This window comes from Bidens hawaiensis, unplaced genomic scaffold (genome assembly GCF_021521415.1).
Source record: "Bidens hawaiensis isolate Kalapana, Puna unplaced genomic scaffold, B.hawaiensis_p1.1 tig00007427_1, whole genome shotgun sequence".
Taxonomy (NCBI): domain Eukaryota; kingdom Viridiplantae; phylum Streptophyta; class Magnoliopsida; order Asterales; family Asteraceae; genus Bidens; species Bidens hawaiensis.
The window spans coordinates 861,718-886,441 of record NW_027491518.1 but is presented as its reverse complement, the minus strand read 5'-3'; the positions used below and the strand labels follow the sequence as shown (position 1 = coordinate 886,441).

At 37.9% G+C, this 24,724-nt stretch overlaps 1 long non-coding RNA gene and 1 pseudogene across 2 annotated transcripts in view; one reads left to right on the top strand and one right to left on the bottom strand.

Annotated features, from left to right (window-relative positions):
• The first annotated feature begins 3,345 nt into the window (after positions 1 to 3,345).
• The window catches only part of LOC143635293 ((-)-beta-pinene synthase, chloroplastic-like), a 32,783-nt pseudogene continuing 11,404 nt past the window's right edge, over positions 3,346 to 24,724 (top strand). Inside the window, exons 1-3 of the transcript XR_013154031.1 lie at positions 3,346 to 3,576; positions 12,684 to 12,965; positions 13,102 to 13,168. The product of XR_013154031.1 is annotated as a (-)-beta-pinene synthase, chloroplastic-like (transcript). The remainder of the gene's footprint in view (positions 3,577 to 12,683; positions 12,966 to 13,101; positions 13,169 to 24,724) is intronic.
• Positions 4,990 to 8,100, bottom strand: LOC143635292 (uncharacterized). The gene is made up of 5 exons (XR_013154030.1): positions 7,795 to 8,100; positions 6,787 to 6,855; positions 6,356 to 6,634; positions 6,128 to 6,287; positions 4,990 to 5,168 (listed from the first exon to the last, which is right to left on the bottom strand). It is a non-coding gene; the product is annotated as an uncharacterized LOC143635292 (long non-coding RNA).

Sequence of the window (24,724 nt, the reverse complement as noted above, 5' to 3'; positions counted from 1 at the left end):
ACCCATCCGCGCGGGACCATCTTCCTCCCGCGGGTTCAGGAGCGACTGAAGATCGTTCCCCTCTGAAATCAACAAGAAAGTTAGAAAAAATCGAAGTCAGCAAAATGAAACAAGACGTACCATAAGGGACAGAGTTCGAACCATATTCAAGGACGATCGGAACCTTATCCGCATTCGCCGCCTTCCACACCCGGCTCATCCCCAGCATCACCATCGCCGACTCCGGAAAACGGAAAACCGGGGACTGGACCCGGGATATCTTCGAGAACCATTCCGCCTCCTCGTAGTTGAGGGCGGGAAGGTTCGGAAGCGCCTGGCCATTCTTGAACTTCATGGCGATGGGGATGGCGCGAGCGGATATGAAGAAGAACTCTCTTCTCCATGAGCGAAGACTCCGCTCGGTGGTACAAATCTTTAAACCCTTGATACGGGTTGTAAGAGTGTACCACCCCTGGATGCACCTCCAAGTGTAGAAGGTCATCAGACGGTCAACGAGGGGCTCAAGGCCCAGTATCCGGCACACCCACTCAAAGTGCCGGACCTTGGCAATGGCCATGGGGTGCACCTCTGTCAGGTGCACACCGTGCCTCTCCAGGACACGGTACACAAACTTTGTCAACGGAAACCTAAGGTTTCCGTAGACAAAGAATGCAGCATAAACCCCGATCTTGCCACTAGGGGCATCGTACACAGTATGGTGGGGCTCAGGAAACTCAGGCTCGAGAGACTCGAGCATGAACTTCCTGACGATATACTGGTACAGCTCGACAGGAAGAGAACACTGGCATTCGCCAGCAGTCTTCTGATCATCAGCATCGTGAGAAGACATGGTGGAAGAAAGAAGAAATTTCAGAGTAATGCTTTACCGAAAAAGAGAAATTCGCCGGAAATTACTGGAGAAGAAGAGATGAAAGTGGAAAGTGTGAATTGCAAATAACCCTCTCCCCCTTTATATAGTAATCGCAATTAATGCGATGAATTTAATACGGAAGAGAGAGAAATCAAAGGTGCAATGAAACTATGACGCGTGGCAAAGGCAAGCTGGCAACAGCTGTCATAAGGACGTGTGCCAGAGATTTCGCGGCCACGCGCCCGAAATCCCGTGCCCACGCGCCTGAAAAAGCAACTGGAATGACCACATAATGTCATGTCGCCATAACTTCTGGCACGTCCTGACACAGTCAGAAGAAACCGTCGCACGACGTTTGAGGTATTGGGTTGTTATCCATCCACCAACTCTTCAAATTTCAAAATTTAAAAATTTGAAGACTAAGGTTCAAAAAAGTAAGCGGGAAAATACCCCTTACCTTGGCAAACAAGTAACCATAAGCCGGGTGTGGGTACAGTGTAAAGGCAAAACCCTTCACATACCTAACACCCGCAGGGAATTGAAGCCAAAATATTTGGCAACCAAGTAACCATAAGACGGGTGCGGGTACAGTGTAAAGGCAAAACCCTTCACATACCTAGCACCCGCAGGGAATGGACGCCAGGAATACCTTGGAAGTAAAGTAACCGTAAGACGGATGCAGGTACAGTGTAAAGGCAAAACCCTTCACATACCTAGCACCCGCTGAGAATTGAAACCAGGAAGGATCTTCTGGGCAATGCTTGCGAAAACGGAAATAATATCCCCGCATAGCGGGAACATCGAGTACTACGTTGTTTGAGGCTCCAAGATGGAATTGGTGGTTTAAACATAATTGATCACTATGTTCAAAAACTACCAGAACCACAGGGAGAATCCGCACAACTAAGACCCAATGCTCCTGACTTGCGAGGAGGTTACAGACCTACCCGCATCATACCCAAAGACCAAGCAGGAAACTCGGGAATTTCTGCAAGTGACAAGGACTTCCGCGGGAAGAACCCCCATGGAAAACCTTACAAAAACCCCTTTTCAAAACCCTTTGCTTAAGTCCAAAAGTTCACCTCACTTTATTAGACATTCGTGAGAAGAACATTGGACTGGGGGGACTTGAAGAGGTAGGTCCCAGCAGGGCTCAGTTGGTCCCGCATGACTCACCTTGAACAGGGATGTCTGCGCAAAGACCATCTACTCCCGCAGGACCCACCATGCTCAGAGAAGCCTACGCGCAGTATGCAAGCTGCATACGCAGGGAAAAGCCTCCCAATGGTAAAGTAACCCGCCTGTTCCCGCAGTTGCGGATACAAGCCATCAGGGAAGGCTACCCGCACAGCATAGCTACACGCATAAGGCTTAACACTTACAAATATTCAGTGTCACCTGAAAGAATGAGCAAAGGCGGGAGGGGGAAAACTCCCGCCAAAATGGGCCAGTCCGTATGATGGAGGATCTTTTGCGTGATACCTGACGAGGTAAAGACAAAAGATCTGACCAAGAATGCGACAGCTCACTGACAGCAGCGTGGCAGACAGCACGCCACAGCACTGTGACCAATAGCCGCCGCCTGCCCACCAACTCCTGCCAGACCACGTGCCTAGCCTGCAGTTGGTAGAAGACGAAGAGTGCACGGCACGCCTGCTCTGTGTCAGCCGCTACCTATCCACCACTCACAGGTAGGGCACGTGCATAGGTTACAGTTGGTAGCGTGTTGGGCCGGCTAAACCCCTTGGAAACCCACCTTCGGCTATAAAAGACAGCAAATGGTATTATCATTTCATCATCTACTATCTCGTATAACTTACTTGATAATTGCTCTAATAGTATTCATATACTTTTATATTTAAAGAGCAATATAGACTGATTCTCACGCCGGAGGGTGGTCACAAGGAGGAACCCCCCCCCTTCTCAGTGACGAGCTCACGGTGTCTGTTTTGCAGGTTCCCTGAAGTACAACTTACTCTGCTGGACCTAACCTTCGAGGGAAACATTACTTAGCCCCCAGATTACCCATAATCTGCCCAGGGTCACTTAGTGTTTCTTCAAATACAAACTGTGATATTGGTGTTTTGTGTTGTTTCTTTGGTGGTTTCGATGGACTAGTTGTGTGCTTACCTGTCATTTTACTGTATTTTTTTTTTGAATTAATTAGCAATGAAAAATTTTTTGTTTAAAAAAAAGGTTGGCTAGTCACCTGCTAGACCATCCTGGCTAATAATATACACCTTAAAAAAAATTTAGTAACATAGTTTGGTTATTCAATTATATGAATAAACTTATAACTACCATCGCCCACAAAACACACATTCAGTAGGGTATCCTTTTTAATTTTTATTATAAAAACTAGCTTAAACCTGCTTAATATTGCCCATGATATATGACTTTTCTAGAACAGTGATACTGAGTTGGTGTGTGTGTGTATATATAGTCCCATCTACTACATCAAAAACCATCACCAAATTAACAAATTAACAAAGCTATATCTTGTAGTAATGGCATCAATATGGGCGCTTTCTTCTCCATTTCTCTTTTGCAACAGTTCGGTAACACAAAGAAATAATATTATTGTCTGTAAAAAGCGAATATTTTCACCACGATCCAGTCTTAAGAATGATACTGCTACCATGGAAATCCATACAAGAAGATCAGCAAACTATGCGCCTTCATTATGGTCCAATGATTTTATTCAGTCACTTTCCAGCAAATATACAGTACGTATACTATGACAACATTTTATTTAATTTAGCAATTTTATTTTCCAGCAAGTATGAATTAAGTTCTTCGACAATATCACAACCTTATTCTTTCTTAGAGCAATTAAAAAACAAATCATTCATTTTTTTATTTGAAAAAAATTCAAAATATAAGAAAATAGTTAAAAAAAATTATATATTTTTTCTAAGATTCTATATATATATATATACTAGCTTTTAGCCCGCGTGTTACGCGGATTTATTTAGGTTTTTATTTTTAGCCATTTTGCTATTTTATTTTTCTAATGATTTGGTTTATTTATCAAATGAACTTTGTTTTGATTTAATACATATATATTAGTTTTTTATGTAAATTATATCTTTTAAAAGTTTTTTATGTTAATTATATTTTTTAACATTTGACTATTAGTCAAATTACCTTCACTCATAGTGAGCATATTGATGAACACACGACATGCATCACATCTTTCATATGTTGAAATTTAGCCCGTATAGAACAACATTTAACACCAAACCAGTAATTTGTTTTGGGCGTCATTGAACATTTGAAAATGAGAAGGGTAAAGTTTTATATGACGTACTATTGCTCCACCAACTTGCAGATGACGAGTGTTAGAGCATTTACATTTTATATTCCTATCCACCAAATTATGTGGTCGGGTCTTTGCAATTTAGAAAGTGGTTAAGGTGTTGTGAGTATAGAAAAAAGACAATTCAATTCCTCTAGTACCCTATATATTTTTAATATTTTTCAAAATTGGTTGTGAATGAAAAATAAATAAAATATAATGATAAATGTATAAATAAGTACTATATAATTGAAAGGAAAAAGAAAATGTAGTGATTTTTAATATAATTTAGGTTTAGAGATAATGGAAATGATATGCTCTTAGGTCATTAAAATGATTACAAATTTAATGTAAAAATGTGAAACAAAAGAGCGGTCAAAATGGTAAAATTATAATTAAAAGTTAACATGATCAATTGTAAATGGTTGTTCGTAAATAAATATCGGAAATTCTAGTGTTAGGTTGTTGAGATAAAAAAAATTTGTTTCAATAGCTAAAGTTTGACAGTTTGTTAACAGGTCATAATAGCATTTTGGGTATTCTCTGAATTTAGATTACTGGTCAACAAATCTTAATCGAGTCAAAAGATTGAAATCTGGTCATGGTTTTAAAGCAGACCAAGCAACAATTTGGGTAAGATCGGTTTGTTATCGGATCAAAGTCAAATGGGTCATTATACCGCAGATGGATAAGATTTATATTAAGGGTAATCTTGAACACATTTCCCTTTCGTACTTAGACAATACACAAACAATGCATATATAACTTATAAAATAACTCTTAATTTAGTAAAAGAATAATTAAGAATCTCAATATGCGTAGAAGCACACCAAAGGGTGTCTTTACCCACTTTAGTATCTTTTTCTTGTTTGCCATCAACTACATGTTCAACATTTTCTTCATTGAAGGCATGTGCATACTTCTTTATATCTTCTTCGTGAAGAATTCCAAGAGCATTTTTAAGGCTTCCATTTGCTTATGTTTGCGAGCTGCAACTTGATGAGACTGCGTTTCTGAAACCTTGAACAGACAAAAACATAGGTTACAAATCACTTAAGAAACAAAACATTGTAAACAATAAACGTAAAACCTAGTAAACATCATGTAACATAGATTTCAATTGCCAAAAGATTATTATGTTATTATAAAGTAATCATTTGCAAATTACATACATATGCATCTCATACATGTGCTCCGTGAAAAGAAACTTACAATAATACAAAAAAGTTATTTCCCATTTAACCCCTAAACAGTTCCAACACAATCACTCTAATCAGTATTGAGTACAACAATAAAACTCATTAAAATATCTTAGCCTAATACAACTAACAGGTTGGAATCATAACCTCTAATCAGTATTGAGTACAACACAATCACTCTAATCAGTATTGAGTACAACTAACAGGTGGAACAGTGGAAGCATTGCATGAAGATGACACAACAGAGTAGATGAAAAGAGAAAAAGGCATGAGAACAAAAATCATAAAAATGATCAAAACATAAGTCCCTCTAAAAATTACACATAACAAAACTATATATAAATACAAAAGAATTACAAATTATCCCTAAAAACACATCAGATACATTGCTCATATCTATACAGAAAAAAAAAACAGAAAGAAAACATGTGTTTAGCTAGTACTGACATATTTCCATATGAGTTGTATCCTTTAGCTTTCAAAATCCAACTTGCATATGCTAAATATATATAATAATAAGAAATTTTTTATATTCCAACACCAACTCTTCATCTATTGCTATTGAAACCTAATTCCATCAAAGTAAAATATTAACCTGCTTCAGAAAATAAATTAGCATAAAAACAAAAATCAGGCAAATAACTAATCATAAACACATATTACTAAAACTGAACATATACAAATCAAAACTTAAAAGACACAAAATCCTTTACTGAAGCAGATTGAATTTACAAAAACAAAAAAAGAAAACATGGATTAATACGAATATATGAGACATGCCTGTGATTTAACGAACATGAGGATTTCTCGAGGTTGAACAACAGTATCTGTGCATTTTAGGACTGATTTACCCGCTCAAAGGTAGTCTGAGTAGATGGCCAGTAAGAATGCAGCTGAGGCTGCATAATGTTGTTTCACTCGTGCAGGTTTAGCATGCCACCTGTATTAAATAAAGTTAGTACAGCTTTGACTTTTGTGGTCAAACAGTCTTTCAAAAAGTCAACAGACCAGGAGTCACAGGTGTGTTGCTGCTGGCATTCTACTATTGTCAAGCACATGCATAGTAATCGGCCTTAGCTTGATATTGTTTTAATGTGGCTGTGTATGTGCCACCGTCTGCATCCATCAACACATCTGGACGTCCACGTATTTGTTATCCCACGAGAATTCCTTCACTGGTCAATTGGTTCCGCCCATCGAGGCAGTGTTAGCCACCACATATTTTAAGTATGGCGTGTCCTTTGTTTCTCGGTACAACCATGTGGCTGCCTCCCACAACCGTTCATCCTTCAAACCCAAACAAAATCGTTATCTTTATATGGGATTATAATTATATCTTGTTACCTCTAGTACATGTAAGTGAAAATAGTTTTGGCTTACCGAGTAACCCGATTATGTGTAAAACTCCTTTGTAGATAGGATTGGGTACATTTTATTACCTGATATTTGGGCGACGAAAACACGTTCTAGAATCTAAGTGTTTCATCTCCAGCTCCTGTCACAATCGTCTGTAAAACCGAATTTTTGTTATTAAACTTACAATTATTTCTCTAAACAATATAAGTTATAATCACAAAAGCAACTTTAAATTTTGCATGTTTGTTTGTGAAATGTCACCAGTGGCTATACATGTGTTTCAGTTACCTTTTAACTTTAAAAATTAACTGAAAACAATGTAGATATTCATGTGCAAATTCTTTATCAGGGGCCATGGATTGGCAGGCACACTATTTGGATCAACCTAACTCGACCCACTAAGAATCTTTCATATTGGCCCGTTACATAAACAACTAACTCGACCCAACTAAGATTTTTTCCTTTTGCTCTTTTTTTAACCCAATACTTTTATGTTTAAAATGGAAAGCGAAAAACTTCTGTCATTATGACAATAAACACCCCGAGATAAGCAGGCCAGATTGGTTAAGAAACGGGTTAAATGTCTTCATGATAAAATGTGTATATTTTAGTGCGGGTTGAACCAAACTCGCCCTCTAAATCATTTCGTCTTCAATGTCTACTTTGTTCACCATTTTCTTTCACAAAGTTGTTTACTTTAAATCAAGTGGCAGAGGTTATATCTTCATCTTCTACCGATTTCACCTATTTGGAAAGTCGATGCAATGAATAATTTCCACAATTTTGACATCAACAGCTGCTGTTGTAAAAAACCCCCATAGTTCCTTCGTTTCCATATTGTCCATATTCCATAAATAGACATATAATATTGATAGAAATAAAAACATTGATTGGTTTAGTTTTTAATCAATCCTCATATGATTGACTTATTTACGAACCCCACCCACATCATCATAACCAATCTCATCGAATTAATCCTCGTAATCCCGTTTAATTGGTTCAGTTTGACAAAAGATTTCAATGTCAGGAGATCCATCTATGATAGAAATCGAATTATTCAAAACATATGAACTGATTTAGGGTGAACATACCTTCGTTTGGGATGATCCAGAAGGATAAATCATAGTACGCGATACACGGGAGGCGTATTAGGATGATCGATTTAGGAACGAAGATGGTGGGAAGTGTTAGGTATTAGATGAGACTGGGGTGAAGAAGGTCTGAGTATTACTTTTTGAGAATTATTTTTTTCGGTTATATGATATAAACCCACGAATTTGGAAAGAAAGCATGAGTTGCTTTATTTTAAAATAAAGTAATATGGTGGCTTTAAGTGAACAGGGGAGCAATGTGAAGGTGATACATAAGATTTTCTGGTAGATAATTATATAGATAGTTAGATTTATATAAATATATATATAGGGATAGGTTAAATAAAAAGAGATAGTTTCCTAAGAATACTAAAAATAAATCATAGCCATTGAATCATGTTAATCAATGGTTGATATTTAAAATCACCAATAACCGACATAGTTTCCTAGAATTACTCTTTAATCATTATAACCGACATAGTTTCCTAGAATTATTCTTTCATCATCATTTGTAATGCCAAATGTCAAAAATTGATTGATTCTTACCATTTCTAGGAAACTCCTTATTCTTATTTGAACCATTTTCTATTTATATATAGCTTTACACATGTAGAAATCACTTGTAGGAATGTCTATATTTACTAAACATATTCTGGTTACATTTTAAAATTGTATACAAACATATCAAGAAATTGCATTACTAGTTTTTTCATATACATGTGGGTAGGGTATCCAAAATACCCGAACCCGATTAATCCGACCCGAACCTAAATAAGCCAAATAGGGTCGGATTAAATAGGTGGGTCAATGGCATTAATTGTTATTCGGGTTAACCCGAATTGTTAATAGGGTCGGGTTTTGGGTTTATTTTTAGAAAAAAAAATCGGGTTTAAGGTTAACCTGAATAACCCGATTAGTGGTGATAGTTAACTTCAAATGGTGGAAGTTATATTGATGCAAAAGTAAATACTAAACAGTCAATGGTGGAAGTTTTATAGAGGGTTTATTTATTCTACTTGTTTGTTAACGTTTGTTTATGATCTTTTATTTAAGTTTGTTTATGTTTGTTCGTGTTGGTTTATATATTAATAGAAACTAGCTATTAACCCGCCGTGTTGTGGCGGTGCAGCGAGACAAATTTGGTAGGTATCAGTTATGTTCGTAACGGTAATAACAATAAACCCAAAAAAGTAGACATACATTATATTATTGACACTCATATAACTTATAATAAAAAGATATATTTAAAATGACTTGTAGTCGGTCAGTAAAACTCGCGTGTTGCGGTTGTGAGTTAACACAAATTTGATCGGTATTACGTTACGACACCACAACTAATCCAAAAAACAAATTCAGTAATGCTTAAATACAACAAAATAACAAACTTTTTATTAATTTAGGTTTGCCACACTTCAAAACTAAACCTAAAAAGTGATTTCATTAAGTAACATATGTAAACAAAAAACATATTTAAACCAAAAACAAAAACAAACATATTTAAAACACAAAGAAAATAAAAGTAAAACAAAAAATTAAAAGAAAAAAGTAATTAATCTAACATAAATTTAACACATAACCACAAATCCACCTAATAACTCACGGAGAAAAAACATGCCAAAAAAGAAAAAATACTATGATGCAATATGGACTCGATCACACGCAAAGGATTCAATAAAAAGAAGTTTTTTCTCTAGTGTTGATAGAAAAATATTTACCAAAATAGTGTTAGTTTTAAAATATTTATCAAAGTAGTGTTTTAATCACTTGTTGATTTCTCACTCTTGGATTGCATTAATTAATTAGATAATTATTGGCTTGATTATCCTTATAACTACACTTATAAACTTCTAACCATTTCAGTTATCTTTTTAAATTATAGGTAAAAAGTAAATAATTATTTATAATACAACTATTATCAATTTAACATTAATACTTTTACCTTACTATCGAAGAAAAAAATATCATTTATTAAATATTTATCAAGAGTTAAGTAATATGTAAATAATTTAAAATATAATAGAATTTTATCTCAAAATTTGTTGGATATAAAGAATTGATAGTGCTTTTTAATTTTTATATATACAAAGCTGTCAGAATATTACAAAGTAAAAAAATTAAATATAATAACAATTTTTGTACTTATATAATGTTTATGATACATTTATATGAATACATTTATATGAATTTAATTTAATGTATCTTGATTTAACGTGTGAAAAGAATCATATGATACAAATATTATTGTTTTTAAAAAATAATATTTCATTGTTCCAGGTTTAGCCATTTAGTGTTAGCCATTTAATAATATGAATTTTATGATATAAATAATAATCTGATTTACTTTTTGATCGTAAATAACAAGCTAATTGGCTAAAAAATTATAGGTAATAAGATGATTAATTCAATAGTTGTTTAGTTAATTGAAGTCATCCAATAATATTAGGAGTGAAAAACCTTTAAATAACTAAAACACTACTTTAGTAAATATTTATTTTAAAAATCGGTTAAAACCGGCCAGTTGAACCGGCTAAACCGGATTTCGTACAACAGGCCGATATTTTGAGTTTGGTATTTAAACCGGTTTGCTAGAGCATCGTACCAGCGGTTTTTGTCTAAAATACCGGTTTTTACCGGCAAACCGGTTTAGAATCCGAGAATTTTTTGATATTTGCGGCCTATATTTTTTTCAAAATTACTTTTACCCAATAATTAACATTCAAACGTGTGAACTTTAGGACTATTTTTTTAAAATTAAGTGCCTTTGCATTGGTTTTTTTTAATATGGATTAACTTTTGGATTATGTTTTGTTATTGAATCATTTAGTTTTGGGTTATTTTTGAATTAAAGTAATATTTATAGAAAATTATAAGGTAACTTATTCAACCAGTTGAACTTCCCGATATAACCCGGTTCAACCGGTTTACTATTGTTTAATTTAATCCGATACAAATAAAATACCGGTTTTTAAAACATTGCTATCTTGATAAATACTTTCCCACCAACACTACTTTGAAAAAAAAAACTCATCAAAAAAAGCACATTACCTTTAACCATCATCACCAAAAGTATTAAATGTTAATTGGATGATTAAATTTACTTAAAATGTTAAAAGAGTCCTAAAAAAACTATGTGTCTTCAAACTTTGATATTTATTTTTAGTTATAATTTATTAAATACTATTTCCATCTAGAATTATGTCACCCTAATATGTTTTATATTTGTTTATGTTCATATAAGCGTGTTCATTTATTTTCCTTTATGTATGTTTGTGATATGTTCATTTATCTTTGTTTAATTATGTTTATTTTTTTGTGTTAACTGTTCGTTTAGATTTTAAATAAACTAAAATATGTGAATACGGACATGTTTATGTTTTAAGCGAACGAAGATGAACACAAATATTTGTTTGGTTAAGTGTACGTATTCGTTTAAAGTTAAATGTAAGAAAATGGACATGTCCTTGTTCATGTTCGTTTGGTTCGCTTGCAGACCTAAATACAATTATAAGATAACTACTTGTGAAAGAAATTAAAAATTGAGTGGAATGAAACATATTGCAACCCAAAAGTTACAAACACAAAAATCAACTTAAAAATATAAAGTAACCTGGTTAACCTGATTAACCCGGTTAACCCAAACCCGACTAACCCGAACCTTAATAGGGTAGGGTTGCGGGTTATATTTTTTTATAAACCCGACCCGATTAACCTGAAACCCGATCGGATTGACCCGATTAACACCCCTACATGTGGGTGTAAGAAGTAAATATTTTAAAAGGTATAAACCAGCGGTAGTAGTAGTAGTAGTAACCATTAAACAATCTATTATTTTTGTTTTTGCAAAACAAAATAGTAACAATAAATAAATAAATAAACATAAAAACAAAAATTATCAGCATATGCTTCGTTCTCGTTTTCGCAGTTTTTGATAGAAAAATATAAATAATATTGTTTTTCCAATAATATAGTACTTAGTAATTTAAATTTACTATTTTTAATTTTGTAAAAATATCATGTACAAATGTAATATAAATTCTTAATATAGAGTAAGATTTCAAAAATGATTACTAAAAAAATGTAGGAACCAATTAAGAGGCGAGACATTTATGTGTGATGGTTTTATGGTCGAATGTATTCACGATTTCATGTTAATTTAAGAGAATATCAACAAGAGCGTTTATGTACTTTTAAAGTATATTCAGATTCCCCCCCACATTTTTATCATAATGACTTATTTATTCAAAAATATTATTTGATTATACTGTAAAATCGATTTTCTTTAATGTTATTTTATGGTGTGAAAAATGTTTTATTAAAGTTAAAAAAAACATAGCAAAATACACGAGGAGGATCATGAAAGAACACTCCATCGTTAGAGAATTCGCGAAAACTCCATCAAACCATTACTAAACACTAAATCACGAAAAGCTAAGCCCTAAAATCTAAACCCTATAAGCTAAAAACTAAACGCTAAAGCTAAAACCTAAACTATAAATATTAAGCGACAAACCATAGAAAAAGTATATACTTAAATCAATGGTTAGATAGAGTTCTCGTGAATGCTGGGTACTCTCATGATCATTTCCTTACAAACACACACACACGTATATATGTGTGTGTTTGTGTTTGTGTATTTATATTTATCCAAGGGCTTGTAGCCTATTGGTATGAAAGAATGTAGAATACGTGCTCATACCCTAGGGATTATAGTTTCATGGTGGAAAAATGTAATTAGGAGTAGAATTTAGTGGATGTGCGAGTTAGTCGTTTAAAAAATGACATGTAGTGTATGGCACTATATATATATATATATAGGTATATTATAAAGTTGAGTATATATTTATAACTTCACTAACAATAATAGCGTGTATGCTTGTGGATGTATGCAGGCAGAGAAGTATATTGCAAGATCAGAATCACTAAAGGAACTAGTGAGGACTATGATCTACAAAGGAAATGAAATGATCGAAATCCATTAAGTATACTGAGTTTAATTGATGAATTGCAAAGACTCGGCATTTCGTATCATTTTGCGAGTGAAATAAAAAATGTCATGGATAATATACACAAGAACAACTACGAAAGTCACGAAGCTTGGACTAAGATGGATTTAAATCTTAAATCCCTTGGTTTTCGACTCTTGCGGCAACATGGATATCATATCCCTCAAGGTATATAGTTAAATTGTGGATGTTTTTATATTTCCTTTTAATTTGATTCACAATCCTGAATGTTTAGTTGTATTGAGTAGAGATATTCAGTTTTTAATTTGATTCACAATCCTGAATGTTTAGTTGTATTGAGTAGAGATATTCAGGGACAACATAGATGAGAATGGAAGTGTTAAAGGACACTTATCTGAAGATATCACCATGTAACATCCCGAAATTTCCAAAATAATATTAATTATATTACTTAATAATAGAGGGAAAGTTTACTCGGGTTATCGGGAAATAAATAAATAGAGTAGGAGTTGGTATGGGTCGGGCTAGTGTTGGGTAATGGATATGGGTTATGGACTTGGGTTATGAAAGAAGGAAGGAGAGTCCATGGGCTTAAGCCCATGATACCTAAATATAAATACCATTAACCACCATTTAATCCTCATTCTCACATATTCCATACACACACCCAAAACACACACGACCCGAACCAAGATCCGAAGGCGAAAACCCGAGCTTGTCGGTGCTGGAACGTTGTGACGGACCAAAACAACATCAAGGCTTAACCGTGTTCGTAGTTCGACTCGTTCAAGGTACGTTTATAGTTAGAAATCGTTCGTGTAGGTTCGGGTTGATTTGAGAAATGATAGATCTGAGTTTGTATGGTAAAAACGAATCCAACAAAGCTAATCTTACTGAAAATGGTTATGATTTGATGGGTTAATCGATTGATAAAAAGAACCCGTGACCTATATGCCTAAATCGCACCCTTTAAACATCGATGTTAGGTCGATTTGATGGTTGGGGTTTGTAGGCGCTGGTCAGATGATCCCGTGGGTACCTAAATCGAGTTATTTGGCTAAGAAACGAAGGTGATTAAAGGATTTAAGAACGAACAGTAGCTGCAGACGACAACTTCGCCTGCAAGCTAAGTTCGCCTGATGAACTTCACCTGCAAGCTAAGTTCGCCTGATGACAACTTCGCCTAAAGCCAAGTTCGCATGATGACAACTTCGCCTAAAGCCAAGTTCGCCTGATGACAACTTCGCCTAAAGCCAAGTTCGCCTGATGACAACTTCGCCTAAAGCCAAGTTCGCCTGATGACAACTTCGCCTAAAGCTAAGTTCGCCTAAGGTTTAACTTCGCCTAAAGCTAAGTTCGCCTAAGGTTTAACTTCGCCTAAAGTCAAGTTCGATTAGAGAATAGATTAAAACGATAAGTAAAAGTAAGCTAATACTAGGCCACCAGATTAGATCAGGCGAGTATTGATACGTGTAACTTATACAGTCAGCCGAGCACAGTTAAAGAAGGGATTTACAACTATCAGAGGAAGAAGCAGAGTTCAGGTGAGTTTCTAGCCCCATTCCTTGTTATGTTTTCGGGGCTGTGTGCATACTCGATGTGGTGTTAATACATTTATCCTAAGTGATAAGTGTATGCCATATGTGATATATGTGATGGATATGAATGATTGCTTGTCGGTACGCGAACGATCTTCGGATATTGCGCGTACTGTCAGGTTAAAAATAAAAGTACGAATACTATATATCGAAGATGTATGAACATTACAAATGAATACTTGTCGGGGCGTGAACGATCTTCGGATATTGCACGTATCGACAAGGGGTATGGTTGTTAATGAATGATGTAAAGAACGCCTAGAGTGTTTTAATGCTATAATGTAATTATTGTATATGTGAAGTATGTGTATACAGGTACACGAATGGTATGCGAGTTCTACGTTCGACATAGTAAGTTAGGATGGCAAATCCCTCTAACTTCTGTTGGACATAGACTTGGCAGGTGATGGCGTAGTTAAGGACTGCGAGCCTTATACGTGATGTAGATGATAGATGTAAACGTAGATAGGGACGGTGGGCTTATACGTGTTATAGGAGATAGACGCCAACGTAGATAAGGACTGCGGACCTTATACGTAACGTAGATAAGGACTGCGGACCTTATACGTAATATAGATAGGCGTCAGCACAGGAAAGGACTGTGGACCTTATACGTGCTTTAGAATAGGGGAGGACTGCGGACCTCGTACGTGCTATGAATTAGGTTGCAACATAGGGAAGGACCGTGGACCTTGTACGTGTTGTGGATGTATGATGGTATAGGAAAGGACCGCGGACCTTGTACGTACCATGAATGGTGAACATAGGTAAGGACTGCGGACCTTTTACGTGTTCACGATCGTGAGTACAGGTATAGACGGCGGACTATGAACGTACTCTCGGTAGACTGAGGTTAGTGATTGTAGATATGTATGTATGTATGGTAGCAAGTATGTATATAGAACAGAAGGGTAACTAGTGAAGTATGGATATGTATCTTCGGATATGTATGTATGTGTTGTATTGTATGGCGTACGATTAACTAGAACTCACTCAGCGTAGCTGACTTTTTGTATGCACGCAGGTGAGTAGGATGAGGCAGCTCGCTTGAGGAGACACGTGGCACTGAATAAGAGGCTGGCATCGGAAGACTCAAGACGTTTAAGTTAAATGTTTCGATTATTTTGAAAGACAAAATGATGTTTTAAGACAAGACGTGTTTTGTTATGAAATGTTTTATGAAAGTTTTTATATTCCGCGAAAGTTTTAATGAACTCTGATTTGTACGAACTGTGTTTATGAGTAAATCCGACGCTAAAGTAGGGCTACCGGGTTCGGGGCCTTACAAGTTGGTATCAGAGCAAAGTTCGAGAGATTTAAGCATCCTACATGCTTGGACTCGAACAGAGAATGGGGTTTAAGTAAGAAAAGAAAGAAGATGCCAGTTCAAGAATGCCATGTGTCGCTCAAGCAAGATCAGTAAAGGTAAAGTGTATGATTAAATGATATATGTTAATGAGAAAGAAAAGATACGTGAACGGCAGGGATAGGAATAATTGATTGTTTGATTTGACTAACTGCTTAAGTAGAACCAGCACAAATAGACTCATAAAGGGAAGTGTATAGGACACGGAAAGCAACGTGATCAGCTAGTCACAGCTGGCCACTGTTATTACCTGTTAGCCTTGCTATCCTTGTACTAAATAGTTCCTTGAGTGATGATGTTTGTGTTTTCCCTTTTAGAATACTAATGGCTGGAGCTGGAGAATTTGTTGGAACTGGGGGTCGCACTAGACGTCGTGGCAGGCCTCGTCTTGTCCGGCAACCCTCGGTAGAAGAAGCTTCCCACACCGAAGATGAAGGAAGCGCAGCTGGAGGAGACCAGAACAACAACGAAGAGGTTCAACTTAGCCCTGCAGTTCAAGAAGCCATTGTTCAAGCTGTAGTTGCTGCTGTGAAGAACCTGAATCCCGAAAGATCTGCTGGAAGCCGTGAACGAACTGCTGAAGGGGCAGGTGGTGATGGTGGGAAGGATGGGGGAGGAGAAAGAGAGGCCTCGAGTGAAGATAAGTCTGTGAAGGTCGATGACAGGAAAAAAGGCCAAGATGGGTGCAACTATAAGTCCTTCAAAGGATGCGACCCGCCAAAGCTGACTGGGTTGGGAGACGCAATCGCTACTCTCCAATGGATAACCACTATGGACAAGATTATCCGCATTAGCGAATGCCGTCCCGACCAAGCTGTGGGTTATGCTACTCAGTCATTTGAGGAAGAAGCTATGTATTGGTGGGAAAGTGTGGAGCAGAGAAAGACTAGGGATGAGATCAAGGCGTTGAGATGGGACGATCTGAAAGAGTTGGTGATGAAGAAGTTTTGTGCAGATGCCGAGGTTGAAAGGACGGATATGAAGTTCCTGAATTTAAAGGCCGGTATGATGACGCATCGTGAGTATACTACTGAATTCAACCGACTATCTAGGTTGGTGCCTGATATGGTTGACACCGAGGTCCAGAGAATCAAATGTTATGTGAGGGGATTGCCACAAAAAGTCCGCATGTTAGTCAGGGCAAATAAACCTGCTACTTTTGACTCTGCTGTTGAACTTGCAAAAGTGGTTTACGCTAACCTGGCTGAGGACGATGTGGTGGTGGAGGAAAAGAAGGAGAAGAAATGGGCTACCTCTGCTAAGCGGTCTGGCGAGATGGTGACAACAACTGATGAGAGGAAGGCCAAGGTTGGGAACAAGGATGCATGTAAGACGTGTGGGCGAGTGCACCGGGGAGAATGCAAGACTGGGACAGACAGGTGCTATCGGTGTGGAAAGAGTGGGCATTATTCTCGAGAATGCCCTGATCGTCCAAAGTGCTTCAAATGCGGAAAAGCTGACCACATGGCTAGGGATTGCAAGGAATCAGGGGCGGGAGGTGCGAAAGGATAAAGACTTGGGGAAACTGCAGAGAGGAACACTTGATGAAGGAATAATTGCTCATGCAATGGTTTTATTAAGTTACTTTTGCTTAAGGACTTGTTTTGTGTTAAGGTTTAAAACTTATGTTTATCAGTGACGTGTAATATATTGAGTTTGGTTATGAATAATTATTATGCTATGATGAAAGGTTGTTTTAGACAATAGTGTTAAAAGTACTAATCGAAGCCTTGGAAGGATGAGATGAGTCTTGGTACATCGAGGGTCTCATGGACGAGCTACCTTAAATAGCTAAAACACATGACCACCATTCGATGGCTGCAAAGTCGGGAGTAAGAAGGATAACCCAGAAGGCAAAGGCGATTCGATAAAGTGTGTAAATATAAGAAGTTTTCCTTTTATAGGGAATAAGTTTGGTTTTGTTGGTGCATGATGTCAGTAGTTCAGTGTCGAGTGTCTGTAATCGTGTTAGTTAGATTTGTGTTTGTATGTAAGCGAAGTTACTAACAAGTTCGCTGATATGGGCGAACTTGTTAGACAAGCGAAGTTAGGGACAACTTCGCCTGAACATGCCAGGCGAAGTTGTCGTGTCTATATAAGCTGTTTTGTTTACGGCTTATTGATAAATTCCAGTTCATTCGTGTATTCGAGTCAGAGAGTTTGTATTCAGTGATCATAGTATCACGTGTTTACAGTTGAAATACAACGTGTGTTTGATTATCGTATCGTGTGTTAGCTCGTATCGTTTTCTATACTCGTAACGTCTTACGTAGGGATTCCGCACCTACGTAGAACGCGATATCTCGTGTAGATCCGGCTGGGAACCTACAATTGGTATCAGAGCATTTGCTCGATTGTGTGGTTCGGGATTATCACGCGGGTGTAGAAATCGTTCCGTTCGACTATTCGCGGGACGAGTTTTCTGAGTTTTTGTGTCATACTCATCTCCTACAATCATAAACAACCCATAACACCTTCACAAACCTCGTAAAATCCAGAAATCAAACCTGCATATTCATCGTGTTCATCAGGCGAAGTTGCCGTCACTGTTCGTAGGGTTTCAGCGAAGATATAAGGTTAAGCGAAGTTATCCACAACTTCGCCTACCTTCTCAAGTTCGCTTATCTCAAGCGAAGTTACCACAACTTCGCCTACTTCACAAGTTCGCTTACCTTAAGCGAAGTTATCCACAACTTCGCCGAATCAGGCGAATTTAAAAAGGAAGCGAAGTTCATAATCAGCGAAGTTCAGACTTAAGCGAAGTTATCCACAACTTCGCCTACAATACTGTTTAAAATAAAATTTTTTATTTTTCGAGTTTCTTTGGGTTTCGTGAAAGATGTCTTCAATAAACATTACGGAACTAGTTAAGATGGAAGTGGAAGCGGGTTCGGCTACAAAGGCACCGAAGATGCTTAAGAAAACCGATTATGTAGCGTGGAAAGATCGTTTTGAACAATATGTCAAGTACCAAGATGCTAAGATGTGGGTGTGCATACAAGATGGTTACATTCCACCTACTGCTGAGTATGAGGGTCGTGATCAGATCAAGAAATACAAAGAGATGGAAGAAGAAGAGAAGAAAATGTATGAGGCCGAAAGCAAAGCTCATGCAGCAATTACAATGGCTCTTCCACAAGAGATTCTGCACACTTTCAGAAAGTATAAAACTGCCAGAGAGCTTTGGGGAGCGCTTGAAAACCGGTTTGAGGGCAATGTGGGAATTCGTGCATCGAAGATTAAACTTCTAAAAACCCAATTCTCGGTCTTCAAGTATCTGAAGAATGAATCACTTGATGATATCATCACTAGATATTATCATCTGATGACTGAACTCAGCAACTATTCAATTGTTTACAAAGAAGATGAGATTGTTGAAAAGCTTCTTGATGCTCTCCCACCGAAATGGGAGATGTATACTGTGTTGATGAGAGAAGACAAAGACTTTGCTGACTATGACCTGGAGACAGCAGTTAACAAGCTAAGAACGTTTGAACTGAACATGGTACGAAAGGAGATACCTACCGATCAGGTTCAAGATCCGGGTATGTATGGTGCAAAGGTTAACTCAGGATCAAGTTCGAAAACTGAATCATCTGCTTATTACTCTAAGGGAGAGTCAGGCGCTAGCTCAACACATGAAGGACATGTATCTCTCAACATGAACGGTGATGTGTGCTTTGTAGCTGGAGGATCAAATGCTTCTCAACCTCAAGCGACCAAGAGTAGTTTTACCCCAAGTGTTTCAAACAACAACTACTCGAAGATGCCCATGAGTGTTAAATCTGCTGAACAGCAGTTTGCTCTCTATGCATCTTTTATTGCTTCGTATGAGAATTACATTCAGGGTAAGATTGTTGATCCTGCAATTTTGGATGAAGACTATGATCAGATCGATGCTGATGATCTGGAGGAGATGGATCTGCAGTGGCAGATGGCTATGATTGTGAGAAGGGTTAAGAGGTTCATGAAGAAGACTGGCAGGAAGTTTGTCGGTGAGAGGCCAGGGTTTGATAAGTCGAAGGTTCGCTGTTACAACTGTCAGCAGAATGGCCACTTTGCAAAAGAGTGCAAAAATGAACGTGTAGAACGCAGTCAAAACAGATCTACACAGCAGAGTGGTAGTGGTAATGACTATAGAGCCATGATTTCCAGACAGAATGAGGAGTACAACTGGAATCTGCATGTTGAAGAAGTATTTGAACATGCCAATTTGGCAAACTGCAGATAGTGAGAAGGGAACTGGCGAAAATGAAGCTTACATGGCAGATGTGGCAGACCAGCTCTCCGAGGTAAGTACCGAACTCCCTTGTACTAAGTGTGAACATCTGTCTGAACAACTGACAACTATAACTGATTAGTTTGTTAGTTTGGATGCGCAATTTAAAACTTTAAAAGAAGATCATCATTTCACTAAAGCTAGAGAAAATAGTTACAAGGTAAAAATTAAAGCTAGTGAGAAAGATATTAAAAGTCTTAAAGCAAAGCTTGCTGAAAAAATTCAAGTGATTGATCTTAGCTATGAAGTTCTAGAAGAGAAAACCAAACTAATAGCTGAAAGGGATAAACAGATAGCTGATCATCAGGTGAAAGTGGTGGAACTTAACAGGAAACTTGAGCAATTCAGAAATTCCTCCGCTATACTTGATCACCTCGTTAGTGATCAAGGTTCCCCAAAAAGGGGAGGAATTGGTTATCATGAAGTTCCACCACCTTTCAATCATAATTACACTTATGACCCTAGTAATCAGAAATCTGTCGATGTTGACTATGGTCAGACAGTTCCGGTTAAAGTAACGATTAAAGAACCAGAAGTTAGTAAAGGCGAAACAAGTAAGCCTGTTACTAGTGTTAAGATTTCTGCTCCGAATCCTGTCTCATCAAACTCGGACAAGTCATCTGAGTCGAGTGAGACAAAACAAGAGGAAGTGTTACCAAAAAGTGGAGAGAAAAATAAAACACCTGAAAAGAAGTCTCCACTAAACCCGTATGTCCCACCATATGTGAGACAAACGGGAGGTAATACAGCCTCAACATCTAAGACAACTTTTGATAAGAAAGTTGAACACAGGAGTTGTTTCAGATGTAATCAATTGGGACACCTAGTTGCTGATTGCCCTCTGAAGCAGAGATTCAGAGATGTGAGGCCTTCGAGAACTGAGAATAGAACTAATGGAAATGTTAAAACTGAAAACCCATCAAAATTCAGAAATTGGTCTAATTCAGGTTTTCAGAGAAAAGGATCTCAGTTTTTCACTGCTAACAACCAAACCATAAGTAATAATTCTTTTAATTCACGAAGGTTTGAATGGCCTCATAGACAATCCACAAAAAGGTATCCTGTTAGGACTCACAGAAATTATTATGATACTAACTTTGGACAGCCAAGGTACGGGATGTATCGACCCAAGACCAATCGGTCTTGGGTCACCAGATTTTAATCATCTGCTTTAATCGTGCAGGAACAGTTGAACAGGGCTGCCAACAATCAATGGGTTGTGGATAGCGGCTGTTCCCGGCACATGACAGGTAACAAGAAATTGTTACACGACTGGAAACCTGTTCAAGGAGGAAGAGTGAGTTTCGCAGGAGAGAGCGGTGGAAGGATTACAGGAATAGGGACGGTGTCGAATGGAAAGATGACTTTGGAGAAAGTAAATTTTGTTGAAGAACTGAGGCACAATCTGCTGAGTGTTTCGCAGATCTGTGACAAAGAGTACACCGTACATTTTACAAAGAATGAGGCGATTGTGTTGTATCCTGGTTTCAAGATACCAGAGAATTGGATTGTTATGAAGGCTCCAAGAGTGAAGAATACGTATATCATGGATATGAGGTCGACTGAGATGGCCACAGAAGAATCGTGTCTTTTGTCGAAAGCGACTGAATCGGAGTCCGAGTTGTGGCATAGGAGAATGGGGCATATTCATCTTCGGAAAATGAACTACCTTGTCAAAAATGGGCTTGTGCTGGGTGTTCCCTTGAAGAATTTCAACTTTGAAGACAAATGCTTATCATGCAAAAAGGGAAAGCAACACAAGAAATCCTATCTCACCAAGAAGGTCAATTCAATTGTCAGTACCCTAGAATTACTTCACATGGATCTCTTCGGTCCCGTGAATGTAAAAAGTCTAGGAGGAACATCTAACTGCTTGGTGATCACTGATGATTTCTCTCGATATTCCTGGGTATATTTCCTGAAGTCAAAGGATGAAACAGTGCAGATGGTAAAGAATTTGATTACCAAGGTTGAGAATATCATGGGGAAACGGGTTAAATTCATCAGGAGTGAGAATGGAACTGAGTTCAAGAACTATGAGATGGAGATCTTCTACTTACAGAAGGGGATAGAACACCAATACAGCGCACCGTATACACCGCAACAAAATGGAGTGGCTGAGAGGAAGAACAGAACCTTAATTGAAGGAGCCAGAACCATGCTGGCTGATTCGAAACTTCCCGTGGTGTTCTGGGCTGAAGCTGTTGCAACAGCCTGTTATATCCTTAATAGAGTGTTAACTATTAAAAGATTAAATAAAACCTGTTATGAACTTATGCATGGGAGAAAGCCCAACTTGAGTGGTCTTGAACCATTCGGGTCCCCGTGTTCGATATTAAAGACCAATTCTAAATTTGGTGAAGTAGCCGACGAAGGAATCTTAGTCGGATACGTTGTTGGGACTCCCAACAGACGGGTCTTTAATACATCGACCAGCAAGGTTGAGGTGGTGTGTAACACTGATATCACAAGTTACAAATCACCAAAACCAAGCACGGGACCCGCTGGGGTTTTCGACTATGATAGACTTTTTAAATCTTTTAACATGCCTTATTTGGATTTTGCAGAAGTTGAGGAAAGAATTGCTACGAAGATGATATGCGATGAGGAAGACACTTTGGTGCAACGACCACAGTATGATGAATGTCAGCCTTCCTCGTCAAATGCTGTCAATACCCCTGCTGCCTCTACTGAAGAGGAATTCATCAATCCGTTTCACTCTCAACATCAATCACCCATTGATGAGCTATCTTCGAACTTGGAAGATAATCTGATTGTCAGTTCGGTTCCGACTACGAGAATTCACAAAGATCATCCTTTGGAGAACGTGATAGGTGATCTGTCCGCCGGTGTACAAACAAGAAAAAGCTTGAATGAGCACACCTGTGTTTTCACATGCATTAAAGACACGGGCATTATCAACGAATGCTTGTACACCTGCTTCATCAGCCAGATTGAACCAAAGAACTATCTAATGGCTCTTAAGGACAGCTCGTGGGTCGAAGCCATGCAAGAAGAGTTAGCTCAGTTTAAGAAAATGGAAGTATGGAATTTGGTTGAAAAACCAAGGAATGTGCATGCGATTGGCACAAAATGGGTCTTCAAATGCAAGAGAGATGAGAAAGGGATTGTTATCAGGAACAAGGCGAGGCTGGTTGTTAAAGGCTTTAATCAGCAAGAGGGGATTGATTACAATAAGGTGTTTGCTCCTGTGGCAAGATTGGAAGCCATTCGGCTGTTTTTGGCATTTGCTGCTCATAAGGAGATGAAGGTCTTTTAGTTGGATGTGAAGAGTGCGTTCCTAAACGGTAAAGTCGACGAGGTTGTGTATGTTGAGCAACCTCCGGGTTTTCCTGACCCTGACTTTCCCGATCACGTGTACAAGCTAAGTAAAGCGCTGTATGGACTACATCAGGCACCTCGTGCCTGGTACTCAACGTTATCCGATTACTTGCTTGAGAATGAGTTTGAAAGAGGTAAGATTGATAGCACATTGTTCTTCAAGAGAAAAGGGAGCGACTTTCTACTGGTGCAAGTCTACGTGGACGACATTATCTTTGCTGCATCAAAGGTCGCCATGTGTCAGGAGTTTGAGGCCGTCATGAAGAAGAGATTTGAAATGAGTGCTATGGGTGAACTAACCTTCTTTTTAGGATTGCAGGTTGATCAGAAGAAAGATGGGATGTTCATTCATCAGATGAAGTATGTCCATGATGTTCTCAAACGCTTCAAGATGGAGGACAGCACTCCATATGATACTCCAGTCTACGTCAATCACAAATTGGGTGCTGAGTCAGACAACGATGCAGACGTGGACCCAACCCAATATCGGGCTATAATAGGTTCTTTAATGTACTCAACTGCTTCTAGGCCTGATATAATGTTTGCTGTTTGTCTTTGTGCACGCTTTCAGGCAAACCCAAAAGAATCTCATTTGAAGGGTGCGAAGAGGATACTGCGGTATCTCAAAGGCAAGCCGAAGCTGGGGTTGTGGTACTCGAGAGGAGGAGACTTGGAGCTAGTCGCGTACACAGATTCTGATTATGGAGGGTGCAATCAGAGTCGGAAGTCAACGACAGGTGGATGTCAGTTTCTTGGTGGCAGATTAGTGTCATGGCAATGCAAGAAGCATACCTCAGTCGCAATTTCAACCTGTGAAGCAGAATACATGGCAGCATCCAACTGCTGCTCCCAGGTTCTTTGGATTCAACAACAGTTGCGCGATTATGGTCTGAATTTCTCACTTACTCCTATTTGCATTGATAACACTGCTGCTATCTCAGTAACTAACAATCCCGTAAAGCACAGTAAAACTAAACATATTGACATTCGTCATCATTTTATACGGGATTGTGCTGAGAAGAAACTGATTGTGCTCGAAAAGGTTGACACGTTAGATAATTTCGCTGACTTGTTCATGAAAGCGTTTGACAAAACTAGATTTCAAAACCTTGTTGAGCTGAATGGGATGATCAATCCCGAGTAACCATGTCGTGTGTTTGTGTTTGTTAAAAAAAAAACGTCACTATCGCTTAGAATTATGTCGGTTTCCTCAGTTTGAAGGACATGTCTTCGGATATGTTTGGTCCTCATTTCTACTTGTAGAATATGAGGATAGCCATTAACCAGATGACTGAAAGTGACCGGGGCGGTTTATGATGTGTTTTCATTCTTTCGCTGAAAATTAGTCGATCATACTTAGTTAGAAGGACACATACTAGTA